This window comes from Poecilia mexicana, unplaced genomic scaffold, assembly GCF_051168715.1.
Source record: "Poecilia mexicana isolate PSO_F unplaced genomic scaffold, ASM5116871v1 scaffold_17, whole genome shotgun sequence".
In the NCBI taxonomy this organism is placed as follows: Eukaryota; Metazoa; Chordata; class Actinopteri; order Cyprinodontiformes; family Poeciliidae; genus Poecilia; species Poecilia mexicana.
Window position 1 is genome coordinate 20,435,522 of NW_028263386.1, and position 11,109 is coordinate 20,446,630.

The window sequence follows — 11,109 nt, forward strand, 5'->3', positions numbered from 1 at the left end:
ATGGGATTCTCAAGGCATGATGACATTTAGTAAAAATAGCAAAATTTCACTGTTTTTACATAAAAACGTAAATGTAAACGTAACCTGATCAAATTTCTTAAAAGCAGATGCATGAGACAGAAGCGATTAGTGCAGTTTTCACATCATAACTTTTCCACATCTTGATAAAACTTTATACATGTAAATGGTTCATGCAAAACTATTACACTGCAGCAAATTGTTCTTTAACAATTCATACACAAAAGGTTCTTTCTGTTTCCAGAATGACATTAATTGCCTGGAACACAATGGGTGAAGTCATATTAGCTGGCCTAATCCTTGATTTTGCTTAACATTTGAAAATATTGACATGATAACTTCCTCCTAATTCTGCCTCTTAGATATTAAATTTCTTGTATTTAACTCTGCCAATATATGGATTTAAAAAGGTTGTGACACCTTCTGAAAATGTCAAACACTGTTCTGCAGGGCTATCTGGGCTCTGCAAGAAGGTAAAAGTGATTTAAAGATTAGGGGACACGCACGCACACGCACTCGCGTGCACACAAAAACACACACACACTTGGAATTACCCTCTCCAACAAACACACTCTGGAGATAGCCAGAGTTCGAACATGCTGAACCGACTCGCTACCTGTGGATAGCTAAACCCTCACGGTTCATTCGAATCAAATCAGTCAACGTTGCTGCTGGCTACAAACACACAGATAGCAGCTTCACCCATTTCAGTGAACTCATGAATAGTCGAGGTGCATGTTGAAACCTTAGCAAGATTCATGAGCTCTAGAGATAACCTGGAAGACTTTTCTGTTTCTGTTTCAGGAATCAGCACGACTCTTATTCGAACAGCAATGGCAGATTATTACACCACCAGAACAACAGAATGAATCAAAATTCTCAATTGAAACAATATTTCTCGTGGCTTTCCACAACCATATTTATATTTTACTGCTTGTTTTACACTGGATAACCTTGGTATCCTTGGTGTTCTTTTATTTTGTTTCATTTTCTTACCTAGTGTCAGGAAATCCCGATCTGCTGTCCTCATTTTAAAGTCTAGGTGCCTTATCAAAGGAAGCGCAGTGTGTGCTGATGAATAAACTTTATTTGCCTCCAACCGAGGGAGCAAATGTACATCTAGGGGCAAGTTTGATTCCCTGCGGTGAATGTGCATCCATTAAATGTCGGCATGGACTGAAAGTTAAGTAGACTGTTTACTGAGAAAATGAAGCACAGGGGTTAGAATACGAGCGGCAGCAAGCCGTTTCAATTTGAGTTTAAATTATTGAAATGATGGTGAGCATTAGCCCTCAGTCACGAGCCCTCTTACAGATTCTGACTTATCATAACCAGAGTGCAAAGGAGGAAAGACTATTGGGAAATTATACCAAATAAAAAATACAATTTCAAATAAATTTGCCACTGGAATCTTATGAGCCCAGCATGAATCATTAAGAAGTTCATGAGAGATTTGTTGAAAGTTCTGGCGGTAAGGTGAAGCGACTATTTAGCTCATCTACCAAACAGTGAGTCAAACTCTGAACAAATAACTCATTGGTGCATTGAAATAAAATAACTTACTTACCGTTTGCACAATAAGGTATATGGTTCATACTTTTCAAAATTGTTGTTTAAAAAAGCAACATTTAATACATCTGTCATTACACTTAAGCTAAACACATGTACATATCATGATAACCTTATACTGCCTAAACCGTATTGACTGGTCCCCCTGTGTTCCTCTGCTGAACAATGCATCTAGACCCAGGCATCCTTATGATGCAAAAAGAAATCTTTTTGTTCTTTTGCTGGCCTATGGTGGATATTACTTGCGTTGCGACTTTGCTTTTGCTGTGCAGACCCATTTGCAACAAACTGTGATGCATTTTGTATCGTGATACCCTTAAATCTGAACCAGTTTTACCTTCTTTTGTACTTTGAGACACTATATGTTCCACTTGAACTAATAAGCTTTGCTTGATGTCTGTACTACTGCATCATTGTTCCATTCTTAGACCACTTAGCATAGATGCTAAAACTTAAAGGCCAGAAATGACTCACAAGATCTTCAGTTTTGATTTGATCTCATGCATTCATCATAATTTAGACCTTGTTGAACTTCCTTAGACTGTCTTACCTTCCCATTTATCTTGTTTCTCATGCAAAAACTTTGAGACAAAAAGTATTTGACTACCCTTCATATTACTCAAGGGATGGACATTAATGGGAATAAATTGTTGTTGTTTCCTGCATAACAGCTTTAAAACTGATGATTCTGCTTTGTCAGTAGTTGTCCATGCAGACCCTTCACCATAGTCCATTAACTTCTGCACATTTTTAAAGGTTATCCTATCCTCTGTGAAAACCCAATAACAACAACAACAACGACAACAACAACAAAAAGCCTTAGCAGGGGATGGAGGAAAAAATATAGTTCTTCCTGGAACAAGTCAATGTGCACAGTCATTCTTAACCTGAAGAGCACAACTCATCAAAGTCTTACAGAGAAAACATGAGTCATATTTTTTTCTTCTTAAAGCAACTGTCTGCTAAGTTGCTTAAAACAGCCAGAGTCCAGGAGCAGATGTCAGTATATTTGGACCTTTATCAAAACTACTGAAATCTGAAGTTTCTATTGTGTAGTCAAAATACTGGATACTTAAATAGCTGGAAATGGAAATTTGAAGATTTTTTTCTGAGAAAAATAAATATTATTGACTTCGTCCAATGACTGCTGGACAGAGGCAGTGGCCGCTTTGGTACAAATAATGGATGAATAATATGGATAAATGAATAAAGACAAGATGCTAATAATTCTGGACAAGGATCCTGTAGTTTTTAAAGTAATGCTTGTGTTGGACATATTTACGTTACTAAGGAAAATTGCAACAGAAAACAAACGTGTTTCAAACATTTCAGCAATTTAATTTAGTGACATGAAGCCACCCAGTTAGCATAAGGATATGAAAATCATGGGTGCACTGAATATGCAGATGAATCCTTTGTTATAGGATGCATGTCAGTAGTCACTCAAACAGAGTTGTGCCATGCAGTGCAATGAGTTTTATTATTTTGCAACACTGTTCAGCAAGTCGAAGCTTTACAAATACTGGAGCTTGGAAAATGGTTGCAAAAGCCCGAGAGGTGCATCTCTATATCCCAGCCAGCATACCCATGTGGGCCCCATATGGGATAAAAGTGGGCTGCCAATATGGGCCCCAAATGGGTTTGTCCGCGGGTTCCATGGTGGCCCCACATGGGTTTGCCCAGTTAGATTTAAATGGGTGCTGACTGGGTTTTGAGTGGGGCCCAGATGGGTAACTTACATGAGGCCCATCTGGGCCCCACTTGGGAGCTTTCATTAATTTTTACCTGGGCCCCAACTGGGTCTAAACTGGGCTAGAATGTGGGTACCAAGTGGGTTTGTCCGCGGGTTCCATGGTGGCCCCATATGGGTTTGCCCAGGTAATTTAAATGGGTGCTGACTGGGTTTTCAGTGGGGCCCAGATGGGTAACTTACATGAGGCCCATCTGGGCCCCACTTGGGAGCTTTCATTAATTTTTACCTGGGCCCCAACTGGGTCTAAACTGGGCTAGAATATGGGTACCAAGTGGGTTTGTCCGCGGGTTCCATGGTGGCCCCATATGGGTTTGCCCAGGTAATTTAAATGGGTGCTGACTGGGTTTTCAGTGGGGCCCAGATGGGTAACTTACATGAGGCCCATCTGGGCCCCACTTGGGAGCTTTCATTAATTTTTACCTGGGCCCCAACTGGGTCTAAACTGGGCTAGAATATGGGTACCAAGTGGGTTTGTCCGCGGGTTCCATGGTGGCCCCATATGGGTTTGCCCAGGTAATTTAAATGGGTGCTGACTGGGTTTTCAGTGGGGCCCAGATGGGTAACTTACATGAGGCCCATCTGGGCCCCACTTGGGAGCTTTCATTAATTTTTACCTGGGCCCCAACTGGGTCTAAACTGGGCTAGAATATGGGTACCAAGTGGGTTTGTCCACGGGTTCCATGGTGGCCCCATATGGGTTTGCCCAGGTAATTTAAATGGGTGCTGACTGGGTTTTCAGTGGGGCCCAGATGGGTAACTTACATGAGGCCCATCTGGGCCCCACTTGGGAGCTTTCATTAATTTTTACCTGGGCCCCAACTGGGTCTAAACTGGGCTAGAATATGGGTACCAAGTGGGTTTGTCTGCGGGTTCCATGGTGGCCCCATATGGGTTTGCCCAGGTAATTTAAATGGGTGCTGACTGGGTTTTCAGTGGGGCCCAGATGGGTAACTTACATGAGGCCCATCTGGGCCCCACTTGGGAGCTTTCATTAATTTTTACCTGGGCCCCAACTGGGTCTAAACTGGGCTAGAATATGGGTACCAAGTGGGTTTGTCCACGGGTTCCATGGTGGCCCCATATGGGTTTGCCCAGGTAATTTAAATGGGTGCTGACTGGGTTTTCAGTGGGGCCCAGATGGGTAACTTACATGAGGCCCATCTGGGCCCCACTTGGGAGCTTTCATTAATTTTTACCTGGGCCCCAACTGGGTCTAAACTGGGCTAGAATATGGGTACCAAGTGGGTTTGTCCACGGGTTCCATGGTGGCCCCATATGGGTTTGCCCAGGTAGATTTAAATGGGTGCTGGCTGGGTTTTCAGTGGGGCCCAGATGGGTAACTTACATGAGGCCCATCTGGGCCCCACTTGGGAGCTTTCATTTTTACCTGGGCCCCAACTGGGTCTAAACTGGGCTAGAATATGGGTACCAAGTGGGTTTGTCCACGGGTTCCATGGTGGCCCCATATGGGTTTGCCCAGGTAGATTTAAATGGGTGCTGGCTGGGTTTTCAGTGGGGCCCAGATGGGTAACTTACATGAGGCCCATCTGGGCCCCACTTGGGAGCTTTCATTTTTACCTGGGCCCCAACTGGGTCTAAACTGGGCTAGAATATGGGTACCAAGTGGGTTTGTCCACGGGTTCCATGGTGGCCCCATATGGGTTTGCCCAGGTAGATTTAAATGGGTGCTGACTGGGTTTTCGGTGGGGCCCAGATGGGTAACTTACATGAGGCCCATCTTGGCCCCACTTGGGAGCTTTCATTTTTACCTGGGCCCCAACTGGGTCTAAACTGGGCTAGAATATGGGCACCAAGTGGGTTTGTCCACGGGTTCCATGGTGGCCCCACATGGGTTTGCCCAGGTAATTTAAATGTGTGCTGACTGGGTTTTCAGTGGGGCCCAGATGGGTAACTTACATGAGGCCCATCTGGGCCCCACTTGGGAGCTTTCATTTTTACCTGGGCCCCAACTGGGTCTAAACTGGGCTAGAATATGGGCACCAAGTGGGTTTGTCCACGGGTTCCATGGTGGCCCCACATGGGTTTGCCCAGGTAATTTAAATGTGTGCTGACTGGGTTTTCAGTGGGGCCCAGATGTCTCATTCCAGTAGGAACAATGGGGTCTTTCTCACCTAACCTGAAAGTGAATTACATTAATAGATATACAATCTTAATCAACAAACCAAAGTATTAAAATGCTTTAGCACTAAACCTGCATTAAAGAAAAAGAGATGAAAAATGTCTTTTGGTCAAGGTTTTTATTTGGTAATTTAAAATATTGTCAGTTTTTTTAACTCGTCAATTATAAGAGCTTTATTAACACAGAGCAAATGATGCCACAAGAAATGCACTGGTAAAAGAAATCTACAAAATTATTCATATGGCAGATTTGAAAATAACAGAAACTAGTTTAATATAACAAATGTATAAACATAGATCTATATGTAGATATATAATTATCTATATAACTAGATTTCTAGCTATGTAAATATATATTTATCTCTATATATATAGATCTATATATCTAGTTATATTTCTAAATAACTATATCTTGTTATCTAGATAACTATGCATCTAGTTATGTAAATATGTATAGATACATAAATGTATATAGATCTATATCTAGATATGCAACTATATATAGATCTGTACATCTATATATAAATACATATAAATATATATCAACACACACACACACACACACCTACATAGCTCTTTCACACTACATTTTTGTCAAATATTTTTTATAACCTATATGCCACACTTGAAAGCTCTCACATCATTGTAACTGTCCATCTTGGAACCTGCCCACCTGAGTCTGAGCTGGCTGCCTCCCTAGTCGCTCTAACTTTTCTATTTCCACCTCTGTCCGGGGCTCCAGTAACCCACTTCGAGTGCCTTTTCCGTATCTTTGTGTGATTCCGTGGATGGATCCATTTCTTTTAAGTGCCCCTAAAAAACAAGCAAAGGTAGAAATTGCATTAGTGTTTTACTTTTAGTACAATGTAACATTAATGAAATGTGCATCTCTTCCCCTTCAAGGGGCAGAAATGCTTGCAGGGATCTGCCAAAATCAAAGCACTCTCGAGTCATTATTATTATGTACATAGAGGTGTGCAGATCGATCAGCAATCATAATCGGTTAATTTCCGTGAAAATGTGTTTGATTGGTGATCGCTGATCACGGCCTCTTGTTGCAGATCACCTGTATCTCATTCGCAGCCTGCATGTGCAGCTGATCTACTCTTTCCGTCACACTGCGCAGACTTTTTAATTTTGCCAGATAACATGTTATCATTTATACCTAAAGTGAAAAAATAAAAGCCAATCCAGATGATCGGCAGAGATGGGCCCCATGGGTGATCGGTATCAGAATTGGAAGCAAAAAACCTGATCGGAGCATCCCTAGTACACACACTATATTCTTATTGTAAATTTAAAATATATTAATGTATATAAATCAACTACTGACATAAAGGTTCTATCATGGTCTTGTATATTTTGTTAATACTGTTTGAAATGCAAACAATATTACCTTCAAATTTTGTCAGCAATCAAATCTTTAAGTTCTTGAGAGCACAGTGAAAGAATACTATGTGAATTAAACCAAAAATTGAAGTCTCAGTTTTTAATCTTAAAAAAAAAAAAAAAAAGATTACTAAAAATGAACAAAAGGCATAAGACAACCAAAATTAACAAATGTTCAAGAAAAAACGTGAATATAAAAACTGATCTTTACCATACAAAACATCAGAGACGCAGGTCCCGGAACTTGTTTCCTATGTCGGCCAAACAGGTTGAACTGGAGGGCCAATTCAGGGGACATGAGGAATCGCACAGCTTGTTGTACTGCATCATCTAAGGACCCTCCTCCAATTTCTGCAACCATGACAACCTTAAGTATAATGACAATTACAAGACAACATTTTAAAATCAGGACACATGATACATTTAGTTTTTATTAATTGATTTGTTATAAGCTATATATTGTTTCACACATATATAGCTTATAAGCTTACTTTTATACATGGACAAAATGCCAATTGTTAATGTCTGTATCAATTTAAGTCAATAAATTTTGAAGGATTAGAAGGAAAAAGTAAAGCAAGGAGAACCAAATGGGTAAAAGAACTGAGAGCAGCTCAAATGACAACCAGGGAGACAGAAGATCTAGAGCAGTGGTTCTTAACCTTTTTTGAGGTACCGAACCCCCCAGTTTCATATGCGCATTCACCGAACCCCCCTTCCCCCTCCTTGCCCCATCCCTGTGCTCCTCCGCAGCACTGATTGGCTAAGCAATGTAACGTGATCCTCCGCAGCAAATGATGGCAAAGCGGCGCATCACGACTTTACACAAGTTTTTTTTCCCTCCGCGGCAGAGGCTCCGCCGAACCCCTGGGGTTCAATCGAACCCAGGTTAAGAACCACTGATCTACAGTTGTGTGTTACAGAAGTCCCTGTTCCACGTTACCTTCTACGTCGCTTTTCTGGAATATCATTATCTCTTTGAAGATCTGATGTCACTTCTGCCCTTGCAAGCCTTCTTCACGCTTCTCCATAGTAGTCTGTAGAAAATAATTTTTTAAAAAGTATTAAAACATTGGTAAATCTAAAGCTCCCATTTGCATTGACCAAACAAATGGCTAGTTGAGACCTAAACACCCACTTGTCATGTTTTTTGCAGTCAAACGATGACAGAATAAAACGCTTTAAAATGTCACTTACACAATAAAACAAACATGATTTTAAAATATTTACTACTATGCCTTCATTCTATTTACAAAAAAAGCTTTTATGCCAAATATACTGAAACCACATGGGCCCCATTTCGTGTTGCCCATTTCTGTCCCATTCTCAGTTAGCCCACAATAATGCTGAATACAGTCTACATTTAGCCCAAATGGGCTGACAATATGGGTCCCATTTTAGGTTAAACATATGGGCCTCGTGTAGTTAGCCCAGACAAAACCCATGCCCATTCATCATTACCTATCTAGCCCATAACGACACGATTCAATGCAGTTTCATGAAAAAAAAAAAATAATAATTAAAAATGCACAATTAATGGATCCCAGCTATGCATGCTGGCTTAATTGGCTGCGAGAAAGATTGTTAAAAACCCATGTACACAGAATGAAAGCGAAGTAGTTACTCTTTATAAATAATGTAAGTGGTTTTATCGTGTAAGGTACTTTAAAAGCAACCTCCGCTAGCAACGTAGATTCATTAGTGAACCGATTTTATTCTGCCGCGTTGGCGCTCAAATTTACCGGTGAATGGCGCCGCAGCGTATTTGAAAATGATCTGGCCCAGAACAGTTTGAAATCGCTCTGCATCCAAATATTCTTACCTCAATAATGGCAGATGACTTATTGTGTGTGTTTTAACAATATAAAAAAATCACCTAAAAGAAAAACAAACAAAAAAAAAAGAAGAAACAACTAATTAGGTCTTTCGGGGTACTCCGGTCATCCGAACCATTACGAGCAACAAATGTTTTAACTAGCGATTTAAAATCTCTCCCTAAAATTTGATACAATACAGACAAAACAGACAGAAGTGTACTTACAGATTCTTTAGTAGAAGGCCAGCGAACCTGCAGCCTCCACGCCAACGGACTGATGGGACTACGTTTGATTTTGAAACCGCATATCCATCCGCAGTTAACAATTGTACGTTCTCCAAGAAACACGAGATTAATTTTGAGAGTAATACATCGGTTTAACAAATGTAAAACCGATGTAGCACTCACAAATTTTCTCAATAAAAATAAATAAATATAGTCGTCCTTATTCAAATGTGTTTTGGAACTACTTTCTTTAGTGGATGTGTAAAGTGTCTACTTCAATTCACCAACCTTTATTGGCAACGGTGCCAGAGAAAAAATGAACAAAAAGGTTAAAAACATTATTGAAAAAAGATTAAAAGATATAAAAATAATCATTAATAGAAATGTTTAGTTTTTTTATTTTATTTATGCTGACAACTTGGAAAATGTTTACAGATGAAAAAACAGATGCTAAAAATTTTACTCTTGTCTTTCTCACTTGAGTTTTGTTTGAATTCATTTTCTAAACATTTTGTAATATTTTTCACGATGATCTGATCTGAACTATTTCTCCAAATAAGAATTAAGTCCTTCTGTGAAAAAGCTGCAATGAACACTTTGGATGTCTGAACATCCTATTGATAATAAAATAAAATTAAATTACATTTAAAAAAAGAAGCAAGGACAAAAGTCCACTCTGAACCATTACCTATTTTGAGTGAGCAGCAGAAGATTATGCATATTTAAAACAGATAATGTCACAAAAATGTTAGGACATCTGGACTGTTCTAGTGTAAAATAATAAAAAGTAAAATGCTAGGACTTCAAAGTGTAGCTTGAACAATACTGAACTGGTTTAAAAAATAAAGCATTGAAGCATATTTTGGTCTTCTGGAACCCTAGTGTAATGTCGGTGTTAGTAAATGAGCCAGACACAGAAATCATGTAGTGAGCATGGTTCAAATACAATACCTCTTTATGACCTCCAAGATGAGGTAACCATCCAAGGAGAGCTTTTCATTTTGTAGAAAGCTTATACAATTGCTTCAACAATTTACCTTTTATCAGCTCCAATACAGGCCAACTGAGTAACAATTTCCTTAGCTAAAGGCCATCAATCTGACATCTCATAATTTTTTTCAAAGTTTTTATAATCTTGCTCTTGCAGCTTTTGCTTTTGACATATAGTAAAAAGTTTAAAAGTGACAGGGTAACCACATTGTCTAATCAGATTTAAAAAAAAATTTTCCCATTACCCCACATGAAAAAGGATTTAGGTCTACATTTTCCTGCCCAGGTCTAACCCATGTATGGTCAGCCCATGCTTATGTCATGTGGGTTCAATGTGGTCAGCCCACATGGGCTTCCCATGTTGGGCCCATGATACTGAAACTACATGGGCCCCACATAGTGTTGCCCATTTTTGCCCCATCCCCAGTTAGCCCACATAAAAATGGAATGGGGCCTACATATGTATGCCCAGGCCCAACCCATGTACAGTCAGCCCGTGCTTATGTCATGTGGGTTCAATGCAGTCAGCCCATATGGGTCCCACATAGTGTTGCCCATTTCTGCCCAATCCCCAGTTAGCCCACATAAAATAGGATTAGGGTCTACATTTTCCTGCCCAGGTCCAATCCATGTACGGTCAGCCCATGCTTATCTGGTTTCTATGCAGTCAACCAACATGGGCTTCCCATGTTGGGCCCATGATACTGAAACTACATGGGCCCCACATAGTGTTGCCCATTTCTGCCCCATCCCCAGTTAGCCCACATAAAAAAGGAATGGGGCCTACATACGCATGCCCAGGTCCAATCCATGTACGGTCAGCCCATACTTATCTCATGTGGGTTCAATGTGATCAGCCCACATGGGTTTCCCATGTTGGGCCCATGATACTGAAACTACATGGGCCCCACATAGTGTTGCCCACTTCTGCCCCATCCCCAGTTAGCCCACATAAAAAAGGAATGGGGCCTACATACGCATGCCCAGGTCCAACCCATGTACGGTCAGCCCATACTTATCTCATGTGGGTTCAGTGTGGTCAGCCCACATGGGCTTCCCATGTTGGGCCCATGATACTGAAACTACATGGGCCCCACATAGTGTTGCCCACTTCTGCCCCATCCCCAGTTAGCCCACATAAAAAAGGAATGGGGCCTACATAGGCATGCCCAGGTCCAACCCATGTACGGTCAGCCCATACTTATCTCAT

At 40.7% G+C, this 11,109-nt stretch overlaps 1 long non-coding RNA gene across 3 annotated transcripts; it reads right to left on the reverse strand.

Annotated features, from left to right (window-relative positions):
- Positions 1-5,583: 5,583 nt before the first annotated feature.
- LOC148154812 (uncharacterized) lies at positions 5,584-9,610 on the reverse strand. 3 transcript variants are annotated; one of them, XR_015765870.1, is made up of 5 exons: positions 8,910-9,610; positions 8,691-8,744; positions 7,812-7,905; positions 7,080-7,235; positions 5,584-6,292 (listed from the first exon to the last, which is right to left on the reverse strand). It is a non-coding gene; the product is annotated as an uncharacterized LOC148154812 (long non-coding RNA). The 3 variants fall into 3 exon arrangements; XR_015765871.1 differs by lacking the exon at positions 8,691-8,744; XR_015765869.1 differs by having other exon boundaries at positions 8,691-9,610.
- Positions 9,611-11,109: the final 1,499 nt, after the last annotated feature.